This window comes from Agelaius phoeniceus, chromosome 1 (assembly GCF_051311805.1).
Source record: "Agelaius phoeniceus isolate bAgePho1 chromosome 1, bAgePho1.hap1, whole genome shotgun sequence".
NCBI lineage: Eukaryota > Metazoa > Chordata > Aves > Passeriformes > Icteridae > Agelaius > Agelaius phoeniceus.
In genome coordinates this window covers 40,360,307-40,385,283 of record NC_135265.1, presented here as the reverse complement: position 1 = coordinate 40,385,283, position 24,977 = coordinate 40,360,307, and the positions used below count along the sequence as shown (strand labels likewise).

General features: G+C 39.1%; 1 long non-coding RNA gene across 1 annotated transcript; it reads left to right on the top strand.

Moving 5' to 3' along the window:
- Window positions 1-7,778: 7,778 nt before the first annotated feature.
- LOC143695741 (uncharacterized) lies at window positions 7,779-24,064 on the top strand. Its single transcript, XR_013185273.1, has 3 exons — window positions 7,779-8,670; window positions 12,185-12,312; window positions 23,991-24,064. It is a non-coding gene; the product is annotated as an uncharacterized LOC143695741 (long non-coding RNA).
- Window positions 24,065-24,977: the final 913 nt, after the last annotated feature.

The following is a 24,977-nucleotide window of genomic DNA, read 5'->3' as shown; positions in this document are numbered from 1 at the left end:
TCTCTCATAAAATCCCTTCTTGCTGGACTCTGCAGGATCATCAGCAGAATTTGTCACCTTTTTGTTCTCTTGGTAAGGAGAGGCCTCAGAAATGTTTGGTCTGTTGCCTCAGTTAAATAGCATGGGCTGAGAAGCAGAAGTGCAAAAAATAAATTGTCTTTGTTGAACCAACAAGTTTACATGTTTGCATGACCCATGGTCCCAGGAGCCCAGTTTCTGGAAGAGTTTTGTGGTTGTGCTCACAGCAGTAGCCCAACATGTGCTGTGTCCAGTGATTACAGCAAGGAAGACAGCAAATCTGTGGGGAGTCACCACCTCTCCTGCAGAATGACAGTGGAATGGCACCAGTTAGGTGCCACAAATGTCATTCATTGCCAGTTGTCCCATGTTTTCTATGCTACGTAAAAGGAACTCGTTTTTTTTCTGTCTCATTCTAACATAGCTTTCCTTACTATATTAATTTATCTTTCCACAGCCACTATTTTATTCAATTTTATATGCTGCCATTTCTTACTGGTATATATTTGCTGTCTAGCTGTCTTAACTAAAGCCCAACCTCCTCATTACTGATCTCAGGAGTGTCTATGACATTATGACAATTTAATGCATACACATTTTCTCATGGTTTACTTCTCTTTCTTGTCAGCAATTATGAGCTGTCATCAAAAGCATGAGAAATGGTTACTGTGTTGTTAGAATTTTAAATGGACAGATAATCTAAAAGGAATAGGGGGGAGGCAGGGACATAAAGACTCAGAAAAGCAGTGCAGAAGAAGAGAACTGGAAAAATTATGAATTCATGGAAGAATATAAAGAACAGGAAAATGCAGTTCCTACTCTCATAATTTCAGTTGATTCCCTGGTACAGGGGGCCTGTGACAGTTTTCTAGTCACAGTTTAAGCAGCTGTATATGGGAAAGGGGAAGGAAACACCCCACAGAAGCTGGCAGGATTGTCAATATATAGTCAGAAGGATCATAACATTCCCAAAATCAGCCATGACCATGCCATGCAGATTGACATGGATCTATATTTGTGGTACCTCAGCCATATGTATCAGCTTTCAGTACATTAGCTGTTGCACTCGTCACTATGTCCCATAATGACACAAATGTCACTATATTGTAATACATGGGACATCACTGTTGCACACATATGGTATTTCTAATGCTTGTTTGCTTCTTAGAAAACTGAAAAGCCATAAATTTAGTGGTAAAATATTGCCTAGCACAGCCTGAATCAGTATTTCAAGATTGTTGCCCAGTCAGTTGATGACACTTCTCTGTTCTGCTGAAGCCTGTGAGGAAATTAGTCCTTCCAACCTGAGATGGGTGGGTAGCATCAGTGTTTAGTAGATTCTTATTTCTCTCCATGGCCTACAGAATCAATATAGTGAATTAGTTTAGTCTAAGCCTAATTTTCAGGCAGCCACAGTTGCTTTAGGTAAAAGGAATGCTTCCCTCCAAAGGTGTGAAATAGAGCGTGAAGAACTGAGCAAGCACCAGGAAGGACTTCCCAGAGCCAGCAGCAGGCTCTCCTGTGACCTGTGTGTCCAAGCTCTGGCATGGCCATTCAGAAGAGAGATTATTCATGGATGTGATGGAGAGGCTGCTGAGTACCAAGTCCAGCAAGGAATGAATGGGACTGATATGGTTGATGGATATCATCACAGCAGTGGCATCTGCCAGCAAAAGATTTATGGCAAAAATTGTATTTTTTTTTTTTTTTTTAATATGAAGGGGGGAAAACTTTCTGGTAAGTAAGTTTCTAAATTGATTGCTTCATTCTGGTTGTTAACAGAATTTGTTTGCCATAGTAAGCAAATTCTGCATCATCAGGCCAAAGACAGGGGAAAAGGAACTCCACTTCAGAAAGCTGAGAAGAGGCAAGAGCAATAAGGCCTGTCCTCTCTGTCACATAGTTATGTTTCCTGTAGCCTCTTTTTTCCACCAGTGGGTTGGCTATTTTTTGCTACAGAAGCTTGTTCGCTGAGACCATTCTCTGGGTTCTCACAGGATTTTGTGGAGAACAGGAAGAAACACAAAGTCCTGTGTTTATGGCATAGCAAAGAAGGTAATGGAAATGTCTGGTGTGATGTAAAACCAGATTCTAACAGAATGGTGGGCTTTCTTTTTCTTCTTGTAGTGCCCAGACCATTTCCATGTTATTATCTGGGGGAAACATTACAACCATAATTATAAACAGACATGAGATTTCTAGCATTCAAATGTATCCATGTATTGGTCTAAAAATGCTACATTCTGGGGCTGAACCTGGGCATGACTTTGTTTCTGCTAGGGAATATGCATTGAACATCCTTACATCCAGGGATATCAGGGAGAGACTCAACACCAGCTCTTTAGAGACTGGTGTAGAGGATTAAAAGGAAATTAGGAAAGATAATACACTGATGTGTCTTGAGAATACTCCAGACAATTAAAAGCATGAGCATGTCAAAGCAAATTCCCGTGCTCTCCTCCTCCAAGGAATACATTGTAAAAGCAGACATTCATCTTGATATTTGTCTCCTATAGAAGTGAAGGAGGAAAAAGCTACAGAAAAGTAGTAGAAAAAAAAAAATGGTAATACAGTTAGATAAAAGAGTGCAAGGATATCATCTAAAAAGAGGAAAAGGAGGTTTTGCCTGATCCCAAGATATATTGCATACCTTCACATAAGGAGATTGCTACCAGAGGTAAGTCATAAATACCATTGCTAAGTAAGTGTGAAATGGAGTCATGGGATATTACTAGTCTATGACATTCTTGGATAAAAAATATAAGGAAATCAAAATAGAAAAATGAGCAAGGAGGCAAAGAAATTCTTATTTTTGCTTTCACACTCAGGTTGAATCAGCCTACCATGTAATTCTGTATCAGAAGGAAACTCTATAAGCTAACAGCCCCCTCCATCTTTCATAATCATTTGATCAAATAAGGCGCTGCCTAATAGCAAGATTGCAAGAAATTTTAATAACATTGGGTTATTGAAGCAGTGAAATACAGGAACATGACAGGCCTCTCCTTGCAGGATGTTCAATTACTTTTATGTTACTGCTGACTCATGAAGGGAGGTCCTGGGCTTATCTTTCAGAAGTTAAAGCACAGAGACAGATCCCAGCAGATATGTCACCAGAACAGCCCTTTCTTCTAATCTTTAATTTGTGTAGTATTTGCTAGGTCTCTTCCTCAAGCTTTTACTTTTTTTTTTTTTCCCCCAAGAACTCTGAAGAGTGGCCTTTTAGCTTTTGTTATGGTTTACCAGTTTTCCATCACAAGCTGCAAGAAGCAATACCTGGCCCAAGAGGCCAGAACAGAGACAAAATACCTCGGCAGATGAGGATGGATCTTGAGGCTGAGAGTATAAATGTTTCACACAGACCTGGGTTTTCTATAGCAATGAGGAGGGGTGGAATAAGTTCCTGTCTCTGCCACAGTCCTTCAGAACAAGTGAGTGGAAGTATTCAGGCAGCACATCCAAGCTGATGCTCAATGGGTTAAAGTAACTGTGTCCAAAAAGCCAATGATTAAAAACTCAAGTCTGAAATATTATGTACCAGGAAATGGTGGAGAGCTGTCTTGACCTTGATTGTGGTATGTGAATGTGTAATCCATCTTTCAAGTTGGGCAGCTGCTTGACTGATTCTTGAATCAAAGCAGACTGGATTGTGTAAACAGATACCTTCCTCATTTATATGCTGTTCATATGCTTTGAACAGAACATGGCTATTTCTTAATTTTTCAGCTAAGGATTTTAAATGGTGGTAATATGACCACTTTTGACACTTCTGGCCTCTCCTGCCAGTTCTATAGATTTTTATTTATTAGTTGTTACAACCTGCCTCTGAGGCAGGGTAGTTGAGGTTCTGTTTAATAGATCCCTTGTGGTAGATTAGAGTGAAAAGACAGTGAATGACCTGTGTACATATGAGCCAGCTTTATTTTAAAATCATTAGGTTGCAGCAGGAACCTGACACCTCCCCTGCAGAGGGATTTCATGCTGTCTGAAGCAACACTGTGGAAATGAGTTGGGGGACACTTCGGGGGACTTTGATGTTTTGTGACCCCTTCTAATGACCCAACTGCTGCTTGGCCATGCTTTTCCTTGTGCCATTTTGTGCCTTACTAGGAGGGGAAAAACCTTCTGGCTTCCATGTGAACACCAACACCTCCCATGGTGGGGAGTTTCACACTGTCAGATGCAGGTGTGCCTTTCTGGGAGGGAGGAAATCGATATGATAAAAAGCATTAGAATGCCTCCAAAGGATCAGCTGCTTACCTGTCTTTTCCCTTATCTGGCAGGAAAACTGATGGCACTTTAAGGCATCAGTCCTAGGTTATCAGGGAGAAATTTATCACAAGGCTTAAAGAGTTTATGTAAACAAAGTTCAGTCTATCACATTACTTCAGTGTGATTTAAAATGCAGGGCATAATCAAATGGCAAATCTAAGTAGATTTTTTCCATTCCAACAAAACACTTAGACAGGAGGTAGAAGTAGAGGGCTGTTTTGCATTCGTAAGCCTTTTCTCACTCTAAGTGAATGAACTGCTACCACTATATATCAATGAGTAATTTTGTCTGAACCATAGGCTTTCAAAGAAGTGAAGTTGGAATGCAGTTCATTAGCACTGAAATGCTGAAGCCTAATAAGACCAAGATTTTAGCTAGAAGATATGAAAAAATGTTCCATTTTCCAAAGCTAGTCAAATCTGCTCGTTACCTAAAGCTGTGTAACAGTTTACAAGAAGAGTTTGGACCAAGGAGGTCCTCGTTTCTACTTGTCCAGAGTCCTGGTTTATGATTCTGTCATGTTTTGTGTGTATTTTTTTTATTCCCTTCTTTCAGCCATGCTTTTTTCTGTCTTTTTCTGTGGCCTCTCTCATCTCTGTTTATGTTGTAGTCAAGCCAGTCCAGCAAATATAGGAAGGAAAATATCATTGTCCATTAACAGTTAGGTAAGCCCTAAAACATTTCAGACCAAGTGCTGATTGGTTCCATGCCCAGTTCTTCCTCTCTAGCTTCAGCTTGATTTTCACAATAAACAGAAAAGTGAAGTTGTCTGTCTATTCACCCCAGGTATTTTCATCTGGGGAGAAACAAGATGTAATCAAGAGCCAGCCAAGTGATATAACATATTCCATAGGAACATGCATGTCTTTATGTGCAAAGGAAGTCATAGATCTGTGCAAAAGATGACAAACACCAGCCATAGGAAAAAAACCCTACAGCTTTAAGACATGTTTTAAACAGTGATAATGTAGGAAATCAAAATGGGATTGATATCAAGAACCAAGTCACACAAGGCTCGTATTTTAAACAGTTTTCTCTATGCTATCTCACAATGTCAGAAGCTTAATTAAGTTTGGCTTTAAATTATTCCAGCCTAAAAAAATAAATAAGTGATGGAATTGAACTGGCATGCCAGTGATTTAAAAGTAGCTTGTACGCAGTCAAGGGCAAGGAGCTCATTGTTTAATTCAGTACCAAATCAGAGGGCTTACATTGTTTTGAAGCCCAAGGAAAAGGACAAAATCATCCCTGTTTTTCTGAAAACTCTATTCCATGAATTTATCTAATTACCTTCTCATATAGTCTCAGAATGCATCAAAATTTGTTCTGAGTTCTTATCACTTGCATGAGCTGCCTCAGAATTGTTGTATAAAGGATACTGCCTGCTTAGCAGTAAAAATTGTGACTCTTCAAGGGAAAGTAAAATCTACTCCTCCTAAGATACTAGGTAAAATATTGCCTCCAATAAAGTCTGTAGGAAAATGCCTGATGAGTTTAGTGCAAACAAGATTTCATCCATGTGTATTTCTTGTTATAGGAACCTTCCAAGAATAATGGAAACTAATGAAAGTTTGGAGTGACAGAATTCTCTTCTTAAAAATTTTCTTCTTAAAAATTAATACTGAGGCTACTTCCAACTTTTGTGCTTGATCAAAAATATAAATTAAAGGTATAGTCAAGTGTGTTTGGTGAATAGGCCTTGATCTGACATCTCTGCAAAAGATTGAAAAACAGTGTGACATTTACATTTTTACTGTGTTCTAAATCCCAAACTGAATGAATGTATTTGGACACTTTATAGCTTTAGCTGCAATGGCTTTTCTGAAACAGAAATATTGTTTGGACATTGCTCTTTTTATCTTTCTAGTTTCCACTCATTAAAACCAAAATATAGGCAAGAAAAGAACTGATTATGGCAAACCAACATTTCCAGATGTTGGCAAATACTGACTTCTGAAGATCAATTTCTCCCCTTCTCAGCATAGGTGTTTATCATATCAATTGCCATGTCTTCAGTACTTAGAGCTAATGAGATTAAATTATTTTCCTCACATAAGCATGCCTTAAAATCCTAATAGATCACCTGAGGCAAGATTCAAATCCTAACAGTGCTGGAATGGGGAATACAGAGACATCTGAGTAACATACTGGAAGATGGAGGGCTAAAGGGATTTGTAATTTTGTCTTAAAATATCACGATCATCAGAGGTCAGTGGGCCTTTATGTATATAGAATGCAGCATAGAAAAAGTGCATTGCACAGGTGAGTGTGAACAGGTTTCTGCTCCTCAGAGATTTTTAGACCAGCCTGTGGGTGCTCTGTTTTGGCAAAAACTGTGAAAGGAAAGATGCATTCAGTTCTCCATCAGTTCAGATGCATTAGAGGGCTGCCTTTCCCCAAGTGCTTCTTCCTCCAACACTTAAACTTACAGGGTTGCCTGAACATGCATTGACTTATGCTTCTGTTCCCCTTTATTTCAAATGCAAGGTTTCTGATGCAGCTTCTCTATTCTACCTGCAAATGTGTGAGCTGCTATTTTTAACTTGGCCATTCCAGACTCTTTTTGCTAATCATTGGTAATCCAGTCTCCTTATTTGTCAATTCCAAACACTAAATATTTGATGCTACTGCTAGCAGAAACTGTATTCAGTCATTGCAGTTTTATTGTGTTTCCTTAGTTCTATGGGAAAAGATTCTCTTAGATTTGATATTTTAGTTTAATTCAATAAAACCTTGACTTAATATTTCTTTTTTATTTCACTTCTTGCCCTGAGTTAATTAACAGTATTCTCTTTGCTCTGTCCAGTGAAGCTGATAAGAATGCCTGCATCCTGATTCAACTGAGGATATAAAAGGAGCCTTTTGATGTCTAATTATAGCAAGTAAGAAAGAGGCAGAACTGATTTATGGGCTAGTGCATCATGTACTACACCTACTCTAATTCACTGGTTTTCTAAATGGCAGAATATGGAGGTAAAAAATCGACAGTACTTTTCCATATTTTCTTTTTATTCCAACAAAGCACTTAGCCAGGAGATAGAAGGTTATTTTTCATTAATATGCCTTTTCTCATTTTAGGGAGAAAGGGAACCTTCTGAGAGCAGTATAAGGGTAATCCTCATTAAGGCATTATTAACAAGGCATATTATTAAAACTGCTAAAGCCATTGCCCTTGATTATAAATGAGTAAATTGGTTAATGAGAACAGTAGTTAATTGGGGGTATTATTACCAAACAGGGAAATCATATGAAAGTTAAATACATCACAGTGATTCTTCTACACAATTAAACATCTATGAGAAAAGAGATTAAGGAGGAGAGTATGAGAAAGTAGCAGTCATAAAGCAGAAGTATGTTTTAAAAAGTGAATTGCAAAAGTCTGTTAAAACTGAATAAAAGTCAATGGTGCATATTTACTCTGCTGAAACTTATCTGAAGCTGCTTCTTGCAAGACAGAAAATCTCAAACTCCATCAGTGTGCTGAAAGGTTGTGTAATCATAGGGCCATCTGGTAGGGATAAGATTTGCCACCCTGCATTTGCCTTAAGATCCAGACATCACATCTGTCCTTCCTCAAGCTTCACCTTTCACGTGTTTTATCCACTGTAACAACCAGGATTGTTTTGAGCAGCTCTTTGCTATAAGGGTTAGCTTTTGCCTGTCTTTTGCAGTCTTAATTGTGCTTTGTTTTCCAGTTAGCTCTGACAGAAATGACATGTCTTTCTGCCAATAATCTGTTGTGAGGGAAAGCAATGCACATATGAGTTTTATACAGGGACCTCAGACAGGGCTACCTATAGCTGGTGGACCAGGACCATGTCCAGACAGCTCCTGAGGAGTTCCAAGGATGGAGAATTCATAACCTCCCTGGACAAGATGTTGCTTCATCACTCTCAGTGATGTAAAAACAGAAAAAAAAAGTGATTCCTTGTGTTTTGATGAAACCTCCTGTGTTTTTTTCTGTGCCTGTCACCTCTTGTCCTGTCACTGGGCACCACTGAAAAAACCTGTCTCCCTCTTTTATTCCATTCTCCCTTCAGGTAAATTAATGAGATGCTCTTTGATCCCCTCCTGAGCCTTCTGTTCCCTAGGTTAAACAGCCTTACAGCCCTAACCACTCTGTGACTGTGATTTCTTTTAGGCAGCTGAAATTCACCCTGGTTGGTAAACCAATACTCACACTTGGCTTTGGAGGAGAAAAAAGTTCTGTGGGGAAGGAAATTGCCTTATCAACTCTGCCTTGAAACCACAGACATGAGGATGGGCATCCACACTACCCCAGAGCCCAGTGCCAGGCCCAACTCAAGAGCAGGCAGAATCATCTTGAAAGGCTTGAAAGATATATTAGTGCCTCCCTTGAGGATGACTTGCTTGACCAGGTAAATCCTATGGTTTAGATGATGCTTGTTCAGCTTGGAGTGTACCAAGGGCCATTCTCTGTGGCTGTATAGGTATAAACCAGCAAATAATACAAGTAAGCACCGATTCTGTACCTTTGCTGTGCTCTCTAGTCATGCTGTGTATTTGTCAGGTTCATCTGCAAGGAAATCAGTCCAGTCTAGGGCTGTTAGAAACAGTATGACAGACTTTTGTCTTTGGAGCTCCTCGCATCTCCTTAGGTGCACTGAGACTTTGTGCCAATGCCTTTGACTTGAAGGGGATGCAGGAGACTGCTGGGCCAGTTTGGCAGCCAGCTGCCCTCAGCTTGTGTGCAGGCAGGGCCAACCCTGGAGATCAAGGGCTAGGAGAATACAGCAACTCACTTCTCAGCTTGTACCAGTCTCCATCTAAAGCAGGAAAGATACACAATTCAAAGCCTTTCCCTCGTTGGCAAATGCCTCGTTAGCAGCTTGTGGAATGTTTAAGGTGCATGCACACACGAAAAGTACTAGGTGTGACTCAGAGCTGGCCACTTGAGAGCACTGCTGTAATTGCTGACTGTCTGTGGGGTGAGCAGCCTGGGGCACGGGCTGTCATTTATAGTGGCATGTGCAATGGACTGCTTAGTTTCCAGATGAAGTTGTAACACAAACACAGATGGAATGATAATGTCCCACCCACTCTAATTCTTCTTGAAATTCCTAATTAAGTATTTTCTCTTCCAGCTTTCCCCTTTATGAAAAAAAATTGTTCTCTGGAGTGTTGTTGGGGAGGGGAGGCAGGGAGGGAGGGAGGCAGGGAGAGAGGGAGGCAGGGAGGGAGGCAGGGAGGGAGGGGCTGGATATCTTCAAGTGGCACCTGAGGAGTGGCTGTTTTGCTGTACATTGGCAAAACCTTACACTCAGCCTATGAAGGACTGAGTTTTTCTTCAACTTGAGACCTGCTTTGGAAACCTGAAGGCATGGAGGCATGGCAGGAGTGGGTGAAGAGGGAAGGGTATTAGATCCATACCGAACAGTGTTTTCCATTCAGTTGAAGAAAGTAAATCCACAGCACGCTGCCAATTTCCTGTCATTTGTTTGATGGTGGTGGCATCTGTGGAGCACCAAGCTGAGCATCCCATAGATCTCCTGCCTAAAAAATGTGTGGGAAGTTGATGATACATGTCTTGTAACAAAACAACACATAAGGACTGTGCATCACTGAAGTCTTTTTCTATCTCTTCATTTTTTAGTGTTATCCTGAAGAAGAGTTTGAGTTTGTCATCCTAAAGCTGCAAAACAATTTGGTTCTTATGTGAGATAGTAAAAACATCCTGCCAAAACCACAATGTGGTGGAAAAATTAAATATCAGATCATAGCTCTGTGAAAAGAGTGATGTGGATTATCCACAGATAAACTCCTAGGAATTCTGTTTAGCTGGGGCACTTCTTCTCTTCTCTGATCTCATCTATCAGAGGTTGTTCTGGTGATAAGTGTTTCATTTCATATCTCACTTTAAAAAAGCAGTCAATCGACATTTGCTCTTCCATTTTCCCACATTGCCATGAGTTAATGGAATGTTCTTTGTCTTACCTGATGTAAGAACACAAGTCCTACACATGCTGCTCTTCTCCTAGTCTCTCAGGGTCATCACAAGAGCTGGTCATGGTTATGCTTTGCTAAGCTGAAGGCCCAGGGGAGCTACTGCATCTCCTTCTAATCCTTCATAACCATTTCCTTTTTAGCTTAAACAGCTCCCAGCTTTCCAACAGTGTTTCAGTCCTTTGTTCCTCAGTTGCTTTAGCTATGTCTAGGCTATTTTAAGGAGAGAGAATGAATTTATCTTTAGGCCTCTATTCTACTGAGGGAAGGTTAATATATTAACATAAAGCAAAGACCTGACAGTTTTGGCCATGGTATACCCATGGCCTTTTTCCACTGCAGCATTTAAATGCCTCACAACTACCTGTGAACTTATTCTTACTGTGCTACAGTCAGCAGCATAAGTCATTGTTGCTGAACTTCCCCCTCCGCCCGCCTCTGTAAAAACAAGCAAAAATATTAAAATATTACATTTTCCCAGATGATGTCCCTTAAATTTACAATCAAACAGAGAAGTTGTCTCAAGTGTGAGTCACCAGTGAATACTTTAATATGACACCTTTCTCCCAGTTGTCCCAGTGGTTTGTCTGGTGGAGTTCTGCTGTTTTCCCAAATGGGGTATGCATACTCAAAGTTTTGGCATCACCCTTCTATGCTGAGTCCCTTCTGAAACTTATCTTGGAGTGAGATATAAACTTAAGGCTATTTCTGAAGGTTTTGGGCATCTTTGAGCAACCAGCACCCAAGCTGGGCACACAGGGAGACCCATTCCAGATTTCCCAAGATGTGAAACAGGACCTTGACTCCAGAGCTTCCAGAAATAGACAGCATTTTAGCCAGAGAAGAAATATTCTGCATAAAATTCACTCTCAATCAAGCTACATCAGGAACAAGACAGACAAAATCAAACTTCTTCCCAAGGTAAATTACAGATACTAGCTAAAAGCTAGTTGCTGGCTTACATAATTGAAGCTAATATGCTAATTGTAACAAAGCCTGGACTCCAGCCAGGATATAAAGTCATGTTGCAATATGAGTAGATGATATCCCAGCATTAATGGGTACAGAGTGATCTATTTTCTTAGAGCCCCTGTTGATATCTTATCTGTGTCACCATGAGATGCTGCTCTCTCCATCAGGGGTGCTAAAATGTGCTTTCGTAGTCAGAGCTTGTTATGGGTGGGAGCTGCCCAATGAGTTGCAACAGAAAATTATCCCTCCATCCTTCAACTTCTTTTAGAACCATTTCTTTGTTTTCTTTGAAAGGTAGCAATGGGCCACAGTTTGAATTGGTGAGCCAGTACAGACCATGGGCCAGTGATATGCAGGGGCCAGGATGTTGTTCCAAGGTTTGCAAAAAGTTAATCTGTGAAGAAAGACCAAGGAGGCAAAATGATCCTGAAACAGACAGGGAAAATGTGGTATCATCCACACTAAGCTGGCCAGCATGGCAGTCCCTTGTTGGAAGTAGACTCTCATGGGGCATAATTAATGAACAATGTTTTATAACATCTCAATTTGTCCCAGAGTCTCCTCTCCTTCTTGGTGAACAGTGATCTATCTGTAGTTTATCACCTCTCAAATGACAGTTTGACATCCTGGAACACTGACCCTTTGGCAAGTAAATCCTAGTAGTGTGGATTACTGGTTGGCACATCCTCAGTGCCAAGGCTCCCATGGCACATCCAGCTAGTGCTTCACTCTCAGCAAGGAACTCCAGATAAAGTCAGAACATTGGGTTCATGGCTACCTGAAGATTCAAATCTGCTTGACTGGGCTCTTCTGGTAACTTTAACTACCTGAATACATTTCCTCTTCTTGACCTATATTTGCTGGTGACATTTCTCTCAGCTGAAGTAGAAGTGCTAAGACGTGTAGTGTGTTCAAACTCCACAGGTACTTTTGTGCGTATATAAATTGTTTTTCCAGGTGCCTCTGCAGGTGGATTGAACTTGGCAGTGCTACAAATAACATGGTCTCTGCTGGAGAGTCTGTGTTCACAGAGAAGGAGAGTGGATGACAAGACCTGTAAGGAGGAGAGAGCAGCTCTGAGACAGGTATGTGTGTACAGAACATGCCTGTGTACCCCAATACCCTAAAAAAAAGACATATGGAGCTAAGATATCAGTAGTGCTTTTCCACTGGAATTGCTGCTATGCTCAGCCCTCATCTCACTGAACCATCTTGCCTGGGCAGCTGCAGAAGCCCTTCTCTCAAGGGAAGCATCAAGGGAAGTATGGAATTTCTATTGCAAATGAACCTCTGAGTTCACAGAATTGGTACAAAAGTTTTAAATGTTTTTGGCTGTAAAGTAGCAATAATAAATAAAATAATAAAATAAATATATTAAAATTTAATACATAATAAAATGATGTATTTTTAGTTCTAATTAATTTTAAACAAATTAATATAATTAATAATTTATTATCTATGTTTTTATATGGAGTATATGTCTAAATATAAAAATATTTATATCCTTATATGAAAAAAATAGAATAAAATGCAATAAATTTTTTAGCTAATTTAATTCTGGATTATACATGAAGTACTGGAGATCTGGCCTTGTAAGCCAAAGACATGCCTGATAGCACCTCTTGCCTTAAGATGGTAAACTTTTCCCATTCAAAACTATGAACATTGTAAACATTGTTCTGTTTCCAAATCATGGTCAATTATAAGACCAGAAGGTCTTATAATTAAAGATTACAAAAGCTAATATTTTCCAGTAAAATATCCATGGTTAGAATGAAGCTATATTTCTTTTTTCTTAAGTTTTCAAGTTACAGAAAGCAAAGAAAAAAACCCCATGAAACTGAAAAAAATGGCCTCTCCTCTGAAGTGTGTTAGAGGAATGCCTAAGCACAGTACATACCCCTGTGTTCTGCTCAGAAAGCTGGTGGGTTTTGGAGTATTATGGGGTTTTGGGAGTACCAGCAAGTACTGTGTTAGTATATTAGAATTGCAGGCAAATGGAAATATGAGACACACATCCATTCCAGATTAGTTTGTGTGGTTTTGTTTCCCATTTCAGTCTTAATTTCCTTTGTTGATGAAGTAATCACCAGTATGTCTCAGGGAAAATCAAAAGATGATGCTGGTGCTCTGTCCTGACTGGGTTTTTGTAAGTTAGTTTAACCCAGGGTGAAAGCTGTGAGCTCACAATGTCTGAGATGGTCATCCATTCCTAATGATTTCTCTAAAATGAATTGCTGAAATACATGTATCCAGATAATTCCCTGGTGGCACCACCCTCCGCTAAAAGCACCCATTTATGTAGCAGCAATTTTTTTTAGACATGCAAAATGGTTCTAATTTTACTCCTACAGTAAGCAGCAGTACTGCTTAGCATGAGGTTTGTCCACAGGAGTTCTGTAACATTTCCCATTAGCAACTGTCTGCTCACTCCAGCAGAGCAGCTATTTGATGCTGAGGCTGCTATGACAGCTACTTGAACATATAAATAGAATCATGCTTCACAAATGTGACAGTATCACATGGCTGGATTCATGGAAGTGCTGAAGTGGGAAAAAATTCTCTTACCCCATAATTATGTGTGTGTTAGTGTTACATTTAGTGAAGTGGTAGGCCTGGTTAGACCCAAGAATGAAGCATTTTTGACAAGCTTGGGTTTGAACTATAGCTGTGATAAAAGGATTACATTCAGGTTTGATGTAGATGGGTACCAGCACTCTATCTGTGCACATAGCCAATGCATTTTGTCTTCAGCTCCGTGGCTGATCCATGAAGTCTCCTGGTGATCTCTGAGTAGATGTGGCAATGGACTGGCTTGGGACAAATAGGCAGTAGATTGATCTCTGTGCTGTTTCATGGCACAGCAGTGGACTAGAAACTGCCAAGGTGGAAATTTCAGATAATTGCCTGTTGTGCCTAGGTCACTTAGGCACTATTTGTGTGCTTCAATGTGTTGGTGAAGTCGCTCCTGGGTGGAGGAATCCTGGGCAGTCCCAATGATACTGTTAGCTCCAGGGACAGGTGAGGCAACTGGCCAAATGCCACATGGATAAATTTAAATAGTCTGCAAAATGCAGAAATGTCTTTGGAAATGTTCTAGACATAACTAGCCAGATTTAACTACCTTAATTAAGGGCAGGATCAGGGGCAGCAGGAGGTTGGTTTAGATGACCTTCATAGGCCTCTTCCAACCTAAAGCATTCTCTCGTTCTGCGGTTATAGGTAGGACACTGTACATAGTAGGAAAGCTAGAAGAAGTTCTGTACTTTTGAGATAGTAAATAGTAGTAGTTTTGAGATAATAAATAGAAATCGATCATTGATGTACTGTAGTCATCATGTAGGACCACAGACCAGCTGGAATGTAAGAAATAATCAGAAAAAAATGTGGTATCTCACCTTGATCCTGGTAGGAGCTGCTCTTGCAAGAATGCTTGTGATGGAGACTCCCATCCAGACAGCAACTGACCCTGCTGTTTGAGAGAAATGATTCCCCACATGACCAAAAATGTCTATGCAAAATATCTCAGTGAGTAGATGGGATGTTGTGGGTTCTGAGAAGCAGAAGATTCTCATTTTGTGATTAGGAATGAAAGAGTTGGGCAAGAACTGGTCGGTTCCAGGTGGTTTTCTTGAGGGTTATCTTCTTTCCCGCCAATAATGTTTAATGTAATCTTTGCAAAGAACAACACTGGTGGATTTTCTTTGAGATACTGGGGAAAAAATGTTGTCAGTCAAAAAACCACAACAAAAACCCCAACCAAAACTCAGTGGTAAATTGTGTGAATTTGTGACACTTGTTGTATAGCAATAGAAAAATTTTGAATATAAACCTGTGTAGCATAGCAGGTCATATTTTCTTCCCTTCAAAGCAATTGTTCAGATGACAAAAATGCTTGCAAGAATTTTTTTCCCTTTCTGTTTTATTTCTTCTTGTCTTCTCCAACCCAAATACCACAATAAGGTATGTCTCTGTGCTATGATGAAGACTGCCCTTAGTATTTCTGTGTGCAAGAAGATACATCCCGAGACACCAAGCAGCAAAATTTATTTCTATCATACACACAGACACATGTATGACAATGAAATATTTCAAGATGTTCTAAATATTTGCTCCTAACAAAGGACTGATGCCACATTCCTGCAATATAGTATCATATTCTGTCGGTGTTGTGGACAGATTATGCCAATCACACACTGGAGGCAAGAATATTTATGTCATTCCTGCAAAGTCTATCTCATCCCAGAGATAATAGCAAGAACACTTTTTCTTGAAATCCTAATAAATATACTATTTTCTAGATAGGGCTTGACTTCATGCTGTCTTGAAAAAGGGATTTGCTTCGATTTTTTAAAATGCTGTGCATGGCATAAACAGTGCAAAGTATCCTTTCCCATTTGTAAGATATTATCATTAACCCTTGGAACTTTTGATTTCTACTTAATCTTCTGCTTCATGCCTTCACTGATAGTGAAAATCATTATCAAATGCCATTTTGATGTGTTACCTCATGGAATGATTTACTGAAGTCAACTGAGCAGCAACAAACAGAATGAAGGCTGGTGTGCTTGCAGACCTGTATAACTTCACTGATGCTTCACTATTAAATTTATCTATGTTCAACTTGAATTGAACCCAGATCTTTATTTAGCTTGCCAGCAGGCAATTTACATTCTCAAAGTCTATTCCAATGCCAGCTGAAGTCAATGACAGCCTTCCCTGACTTCAAGGGGTTTTAGATGAGGCTCCAGTTCTTGGATGTGATGATATAAAGGTAAAATATTAATGCTTTACTTTTTTGGGGGGGTAAAAATAATGGGTGCAGGACATAGAGCAGATGACTATGTAGCCAATGACTCTTTCACTGAACAGAGATTTTCCTTCTGTGAAGCTGGAGCCGTCATATGTGGTAGTCAGGAGATGTAGAAGGGGAAGTGTTCCTCTTGACCAGGTTTTATGATTGCTTTTCCCCTTTTCATAGGATTTATTTTTTTAACTGATTCTGAAACTTTAAAACTCTAATTATAATTGACTGAAATTTACATTCACTAGCAATTTGACCGAGAGGTTTTGGACCTTTCTGATAATCAGTAAAATGGAGTATATTGACAAGACCTGCAACACTCCTTGTTAATTGCAAGCTGCTTTCCCTGATTTACAGTGCACAGCAGGCAATTGGTTGTACCAACTCTCCAGGGCCCTGAACTTCTTATTCTACCACATAAAACCACCTGGAACACAACATCAGTGATTCACTGGCTTCTAGGCTGCAGGTTCCTGCCCTGATACACAATTCTCTGTTGCTGATGGTCTTAGTTACAGGTGTGACAGCAGGATTCCTGCCTCTTCAGAAAACACTCATGGCATTAAAGAAAAAGAAAAATAATGTGCTATATATGATTTACCCACAGCATTATTTCTCCCTCAGTAGTCATTTTGCTATGGCATTGTGTTTCCTTTTTCCAGGTCCTAATCAATGCACCAAATCTGTAATCACCAAAAAGTAGGTGTGGACATATGGATTTGTATGATTGTCCTAACCCAAGATCACATTCTCATTACCAAGTACTTGCTGAACAAAAGGAGATCATATAAATATTCCATAATTCTATGGCATCCTTTGGCAAATATTTCAACTTGTCAGGTACATGATGCACAATGAACCATTTCCTTTGTTGTTGGTTCTGAATCTGGCTCCCCACCAGCTCCATTTGGGATCTGCAGTTCTTGTGGTAGACAGCACTGCTCACAGTTGCTTTCTAATTACCATCGTCATACCAATTATAATTTTTCTGGATAATTTCCCCCAACTCAGAAGTCATAACCTGCTCAATTGCTTCTTTTATAGAAGGTATTTTCCATTTCAGATTATCCTTCAAGCTTTTCTTGGCACCTCTTCTAATTCTAATATAAATTTTCTGGCAGAGGCAGATGTAAACTGCATATTTTTCAAATTGTAGTCAAGCCATGCATCCATACAGTGTTACAGTAACACTGCCTATTGCACTCTCTATTTTTCTTACTAATTTCTGCAATTTTAACTTCTATTTTTCCCTGACTGCTACTGACCGATACACTGATGTATTCATGGAACAATCTCACTTCTGAATATTAGTGCTGGGCTCAGAGCCCATCATTTAAGATGTGACATTAGAAGTACTTTTGTTCAGGGCTCATCCCTTTATGTTTATCTATACTGAAAGCTATCAACTGCTGTGATCTACACAGGCACTCATTATTGTAAGTTGTGCACTTCTTCACAGACAGTTCATTTATCAATTTTGTAACCAGAACAGGCTCCTGCACACATCCCTCTGGTTCCTGCCCACCATCACATTTGTTCATTCTGCTTGTCTTATTTTTTAATGTTTATTACAAATGCTCAGGAAATTAAACATGAGGAAATCTACTGAAGTTGCTTTAGAAGGAAAGATACACCACTCCAGTCAGTTCACTCTATTCAACTCCTTCCTGACTTCTTCAAATAACTCCACCAAGCCAGCAAGTTAAGTCATAGCCTTAAAGAAAAACATGTGGAAAAACTCTTCCCTAACTGATCATACTTATCCAGGTGTCTGTTCTTTGTGATATTAGCATGCTATTGAAGCCAAGGACGGGCATCAGGATTCCATATTTGGACTTCCATGGTTCTCCCTGAAACTGTTTTTTGATCAGTTAGTATCAATCATGTCTAATATCTTCAGGTGTGTGAAGCAGGTTTAAGAGAATTATCCACCACTTTCAGTAATCAAACTATTTCATTGGTGAGCCCTTTCAGAGCTATTGCCTGACCACCATCTTCATCCTGAAAATTTGCTACTTTTGTCCATTTTCTCAAGGACAAAACTAACCTCATCTATCTTACAGTCAATTCAGTATCACACAGATTTTGTAATGCAGTTTCTCACAAAAAAAAAAAGTTGGTTTTTTTCTGGTTTGTGTATTAATGCTGTTTAGTTTCTTGGCTATTGCTCCACAGAAGCTGAGCATTCTTTTCATGTCCTGATCATTCTGAGAGTCAAAAGACTCTCAGGTGAGTCTGTTTCCTTGACATGCTTCAGGTTATACTATTGTGCTTTTGCAACAACTAGGAGAGTAAAGTGATAGGACTTAGATTTCCATGAGAAGTAATGGATAATAAACAACAACAAAAATTATTCTGTTGTGTTTTGACAATTCCTTGCTTTTTAAAAATGCAGCTACTCATGATCAAAGACTATTTGTACTTTCTGTCTCCTGCTCATTTTAGTTCTGTTCCTCTCTTTGTCCAGCTGGATATTAACAAAATGTTTACCACTTAGTTTTCCTGCCAAACTTAATTTGACTCTCTGTGACTGTATGTCTTATCAAGCAGGTACTGTTCAGGGAATAAAAAATGATATATTAGCTAATCTTACAGTAGGGGAAACCTTGAGTCCAGATCCAGGGTCAGCTGCACAATTCAAGTATTTACCATCATAAATTGCCAAGACCAAATCATACCATAGTGCATTCATGGAACAGTGATAGACTGCCAATGTGATACACTCTTAAATCACCATGAAAATTTTGAGTACTTTTTTCTGTGTTTTTTCATGAGTAGGATTCAAATGTTTATTTACCAACTGAGATCAGCCTAATGTTCCTTGAAAAAGGAAGCAACATTAGAAAAGACCTGGGAAAAACTCAGCCTATTCCTGTTTCACTATGATTCTGTTACTCTAAGTAGATTATCATAAAGTGATATTGGCAATTGCCAAGGCAATTGCACAGGGTACAACTCCCTCCATCAGCTGAGCAGGCGTAATTGGATTGAAAACCTGGATGCATTAGTCTAATCTAATACTACACAGAAATGTACAATCAGTTATACATCATATCATCTCAGCACAGTGTCAAATCAATATCTGTTTTCAGCAGGAAAAATGTGCAGGTTGTGCTGGAGATATGACTAATGGGAATGCTATTTGGAGTGTTTGGAGTGCAGTTTGCACGGTAAGGAATGATAACAATTGGTTTCATCTGGAGTAATTATAGCTCATTGGCCACCAGTTAGGCAATTACTCAAAGGAAATCCTCTTGAGGGAAGAGTATCTCAGCTTTTACAAGAAAACATAACCAGTATAAATTCCTTATGTGTGGTAGAAAAAACATCTATTCTTCCAAAAGATATAAAAAGCAACGTAAGCAGAAGAATGGATATTTCACCAAGCCCCACAGAATTTCATGTTTTCTGTGTGAAAAAAATTCCTAAATCTCACAGTGTCAGATTTGGTCTCCCTGAAACAATTCTTGAAAAGATAGCGAGAGAGGAAAGGCAGTTTTAAGAAAGTGCTCAGTCATCTGCATTTCTAATGCACCATGTCTGCATTGGGTAAGGTATGCATGTGGTGACTGTGATTTATGACATACACTTCATGAAGCACTGTGGGAATGTTGTCTCTTGAACAGTTCTGACCTCCAGGAAGGCCACTTTAAGCAGGAAAACCATATTTCTTTCAAGAACATGCCTAGACTATGAATTCAGGACATTTCCAGAGTGGCAATAGAGGTGTTTTGCAAGTGATACTTCTGAGTGCAAGTCCAGAAAGCGAGGCAGTAGGAGAAGGATGGTAATAATTAGAGATAGGTTTGAGAGAGAGTTCTCTATTATCAAAACCCCCTTGTTATGGAGTAAGGAGACAAGAAAGATGAGGAAAAGGAACTCCTGAGAAAAAGAGAGAAATGTAGCAGGTGGGGTTCCCAAGATTCTTCCTTGGATTAAAAGACTACCTCCCATTTTGGTCTTGTACAGTCATGAGCAGAAGCCTTGATTCCAGTCCATCAAATCTCTGCAGAACTACACTAAGGAATTAACTGTTCAATAAAGCCCTGTTTGCATTGCAGGATTCAGCCTGCAGAAATCAAGTCTTTTAACAAAACCTATTGACAAAGCTTTCAAAGCAAAGACATTACTTTGGTTTTGTTTTTAGTTTTCCCAAGACTACCTTGAAGTAAAATCAGAGTTATGGCACTGCATAAATAACTACTGATGTTTCTTCTACTTGTAACCCAGGTGAGGATCAATTCACAAAAAGGAAAAAAACCTATCTTTTGTGAAGTGCTTTTAATAGCTATGGAAAAATGAAATACTTGACACAAAGAGACATAAGGGTACTTTATTGCTGAATATTAGTACACTACTGTGTGCAAAACAGAGCTGTGAAGCAGAGACTTTTCAGACAAATCTTGGAAGTTTCCAGACATTATTACAGCATGGCTTATTGAAAACTTCACCCCCTCCTCTGGGGATGGCAGAGGACTCTGACATCGGGGGGCTTCTGAACTACTGAGTCAAACCTGCCTTTGATGAAGCTTCATTTCTCCTGAGATAGTTCTGAGGTATTATCTCCATCCAAAAAATAATTTTACATTTGTGTAGAACTTTTTAAACTGCAGAATACTCTATTTCTTTCTTTATTTTATATGAAGAGAATTTTAACCCTCACCAAAAAAAAGTATGATATGTATTTTCAGAGTTGAAATCCACCTTGAAGAATTACTGCTAAGATTAGCTTGTGTATTCAAGCTCCCAGAAAACAAAGAAAATTTTATCACATATATTTATTATTATTAAATAATGTCTGTTATATATAGAATACAGTACCTAATATGTGTCTAACTACATATTAAGTCTAACTGCCATAACATTTTTCATTGGCTGAATGACATTCTTAATAGAGATCATAATTTTGGCACTGATGGCAGTAGTAATTTCTTCAGTAAATCACAATACACTCCCTAAGTGGAAAGAGCTTTGCAATTTCTCAAATAAATGGAAAAATAATTTTGCACAATCAGTAAAGGTAGCAATAATTGTTATAAGGCTTATTGTAGTTATTACAAAGAACCTCAATTGTTCAATATAGACAATCAGAAGTGAAACAGCATAAGAGTGGAATCCATAACAAGCATAAGTGCAGCACAGTTAAAAGAACAATTTTTTTATTGATAAAAAGCAGGAAAGCACAGAAAGTAATGAAGTGACTGCTTCAGAAGCAATGAAGTGCAGAATGTCAGGTCACATCATCATGATAGAGGTATTAATAATTTTTTCCAAAATCCACTTAGAATTAGGCTGTAATTGGTAAGCACAAAAGGGCTTTTAAATTTTTTTCTAATTAAAAAAGCCACTGATATCCCAATACACAGAGATATTAAAATGTTCCAATACCTGTATGTGTGGGTGCACAGTCCCTTTATTATTCTCCACTTTGTTGCCTACTTTGAAGGTAACATGGAATCACACCAGGAATATTGGAAGATGTAAACAATATTTAGCCATAAAGCAATGCATATTATTAGAGCATGAAAATTAATATTATTCTAAACAATCTCCTAGTCCATATACTGTATAATACAAAAAGGGAAGCTATATATGGCTCATTGTACAGCCTTGAATGTATACTATGAAAATTTAAATTATCTCTTGCATTTTTGCCAAATGTGTTTTGAATTACGTGGCAGTTTTCATTTTGTCATCCTTGAGTGTACAGGAATGTTGAGGAATTTCTCTGCAAAGTGATTATCTCCAAACCGCTGCAAATTAAGAGTCTGAAAATCTTGTTCTTATATTAGAAGCTGTTTTCATATTTCATGTATGGAAATCTGTATTTTGGAATAAACTAACATTCTGCCTTTCCCCCAAAGCTGTTTCATATCTCTGAAGTTTTTATTTCGTAATCCAACCATAAGCACAGGACTAGGAAGAATATTTTACTTTTGTGAACAAACTTCGACATTTAATAAAAAGGTGCTGAATATCAATTCTTTTAAAGCAGCACTTCAAATAAGTTAGTTTCAGTTATACACAAACAGAATTTAATGAACAGAAGAAAATATAAATATATTTTTAAATTTTAAAATTGAATTTTATGACAATGACTCCATTGATGAGGAATTTAGATAAGGGCATCAAATGTACATTGGAGGAAAATTAGATGGTATGAAACAGTGTTTTTATAAATGTTCCTTATTGGGTTTTTGGTTGTTTTTTTTGTTTGTTTGTTTTGTTTTGCTGGGGTTTTTTTGTTGTTGTTGTTGGGGGTTTTTTTGTGTTTTTCTTTTGGGTGGTGGTGGGGGTTTGTCCCTGTGGCTAGGAGTAACTTTGTAAATTTGTAAACTATCATTGAAATCTAAGAACCAGCAATTCAGGATGCCAGTGTAATATCCTTCAAAGAGCCAAGGCAGCAGTTAAGTGAGATTTCAAATGCAAAGTGCTGCTCAGGATGACTTTGTGTTGTCTTTGTCTATACACTCTTGCTTTCAACATTATAATCAGGAATGAAACCATTTGTCTTACTAGAATAAACCCATAGTGAATTGAAGGTGTTCTGGTGTTAAAAGCGACTCACAGTAGAGCTGGTAAACCTGACCACTACACTTTGTGTAGATAACTGACTCTCTTCTAACACAACCTTTTACCATTTTAAAAAAGGCACTCCTGCCAGCTCCCACCTTCTCACTTTCACTTCTGTGCCCTTCCAATTTGCTTGATGTAACCAGGGATAGTGACCTGCCCTTAAGCAGGATCAATGAAATTAAGCTGGTTGAAAAAAAATCTGCAAGCATGTTCATTGGGGGAATGACAGCCCTGCCCTCCAGAGCTAGAGCTGCCTGCAGGCACCTGGCAAGGCTGGGGGCTGATTTGAGGGACAAGATTCTGCACTGACCAGTGTTTCTGGAGCTCCAGTGGTGGAGCAAACAGCTGGCATTCCCAGCACCCTCAGCTTTGCTCAGCCCATGCAGACTTCTGCCCCTTTGACTTTGACAGGTAGGTGAGAATGCCTCTGAAGCTCTCTGGCAGTTGGCTTTTACAGGGAAACCTAAAAGGGTCATGTTGGTGCTTCCATGTTTCCACCCAGTTGCTAGCTCTGAAATGCTGCTGTGCCAAAAGTGCACAATTGTGCTTTAGACAACATATATTTTAGACTAAGCCATCACAGTGAGTATGTCACTCAGTGTAAGTACTGAAAATGTCCTCCAGCCTTTAAAATGTTCTGGTAACTGCTGTTACCAGCAGTCCTGACTTCTCTTTGATAGTAGCTGAAATTATGAATACTTTTACATTAGTTAATGTCAATCTCTGCTGGTTAATACTTGATTTAACTACTGGCATATTGTTCCAGGTAGAAGCACACCCTGACAGGTCAGTGAAACTATAAAAGCAGTCAAGAAGGATAGTTAGCCAGGGAGTAATTAGCTGTTTTTATTTTGGTAATAAACATGTTTAATTGAATAAATAAAAGAGGATAGAAGTGATCTAACTTGTTTCTCTCCAAGGAACAGTATAAAGGCTGATCATGCATTTGGTACTGGGCACTACAGAATGAATCTGTGAGAAAAGTAACACCTTAGTCACAGAATAATCACATACTAGGGAGAAAATACTGTGAGTGAATCACCCATTTAATCTAGCAAGCAAGGGTACAGAAAGAAACATGAAGCTAAAGGACAGCAAATTCAAACTAAAAACAAGACATAGGTTGTTCTGGTAGGAGTGATTGACACAAACTATCTAGTGAAGTGATAGATTCTCCATCTTTCAATGACTTCCAGAACAGGCATGGTCTCTGAAGGTGTGTCATTTTTTGGCAATGACAAGTTACTCAGAGGGCAGTTTAAAGAGCAGTAGCTGATGAGCTAAAGATCCCTTCTGGCCTCAAACTCTCTAAATATGGTACACTGCCACAGATCTTACAGGCAAGGCACAAAATACAAAGATGCTACATCTTTCTTTTGCCAGCTACAGAAGAGAAGAGGAACAATAAGGGTCACAGTGCAAACTGAAGCCTGAGAGAAGTAAAACTCCTGTGTAGGTATGTCTGAAACAAAAAAGGCTGTGGGATGCAAATAGATTATAGTCCAGGGTGCAAAGAGGATGTATGAGCTTCTCTGTGATACTTTACACATGAGATCCCCCATTAGCTTAAGTGTACATTAATTCAGATGCAATATGCATAAACCAGAGCACATCCACAAAGCTGGAACATGGAAACAGCTGGTGTACTCTTTAATTACAATGAACCTCTTCCATATGAGATGCTGGGGATTTGGGATGAAAATTAAAAACAATGCTGTAAAATGTTGTACTGGTACTTGTGCACCTGCAGTCCTGAAGGCACATGTGGCAGGTGCCTGTCTGCATATCCCCATTTTGCTGGCCAATTCCTTTATTTTTCAAAGTGGAAGGCTCTGACAATCATACAACATATCCATGTGGTGTTTAGGAAAATGCTTGATGCTTTAGCACTGGGAACTAAATGTGCATCATTTCAAGGTCTTGACTCATGACCTAACCACACTGCAGGGTTGGTCACATCACCTTCATCTAGAGGAAAATACTGATTTCCAGGCTTGCCCTTGCACCCACATAGCTCCCCTGTCTGTTTTGGGAAGATCTGTGGGAAGTTTCTGGCGTGTGCTGGATTTTTATGCTTCCACAGAGAGACAAAGGTGGAACAGCATAGAGGTGGTACTGTCTGATTTTCTCCTTGAAACAGGAAAATGTGGATGCCAGGTAACTGCACCTCTAAAGAGATTTTTGCAAACATCTTTACAGGGTATCTGAGTGAAAGCGAGGAGGGCCAGAGGAAGTCTCGAGGGACCAATTACCAGATTCCCCAAACCACCAAGGTTTTAGTCCAGCAGTAAGATCTGTTTCCAATTTCATTCCCAACCCCCTCCCCTTTTTTTTAACAGAGCATTTGTAACATGCTATTTTGCTTGTACT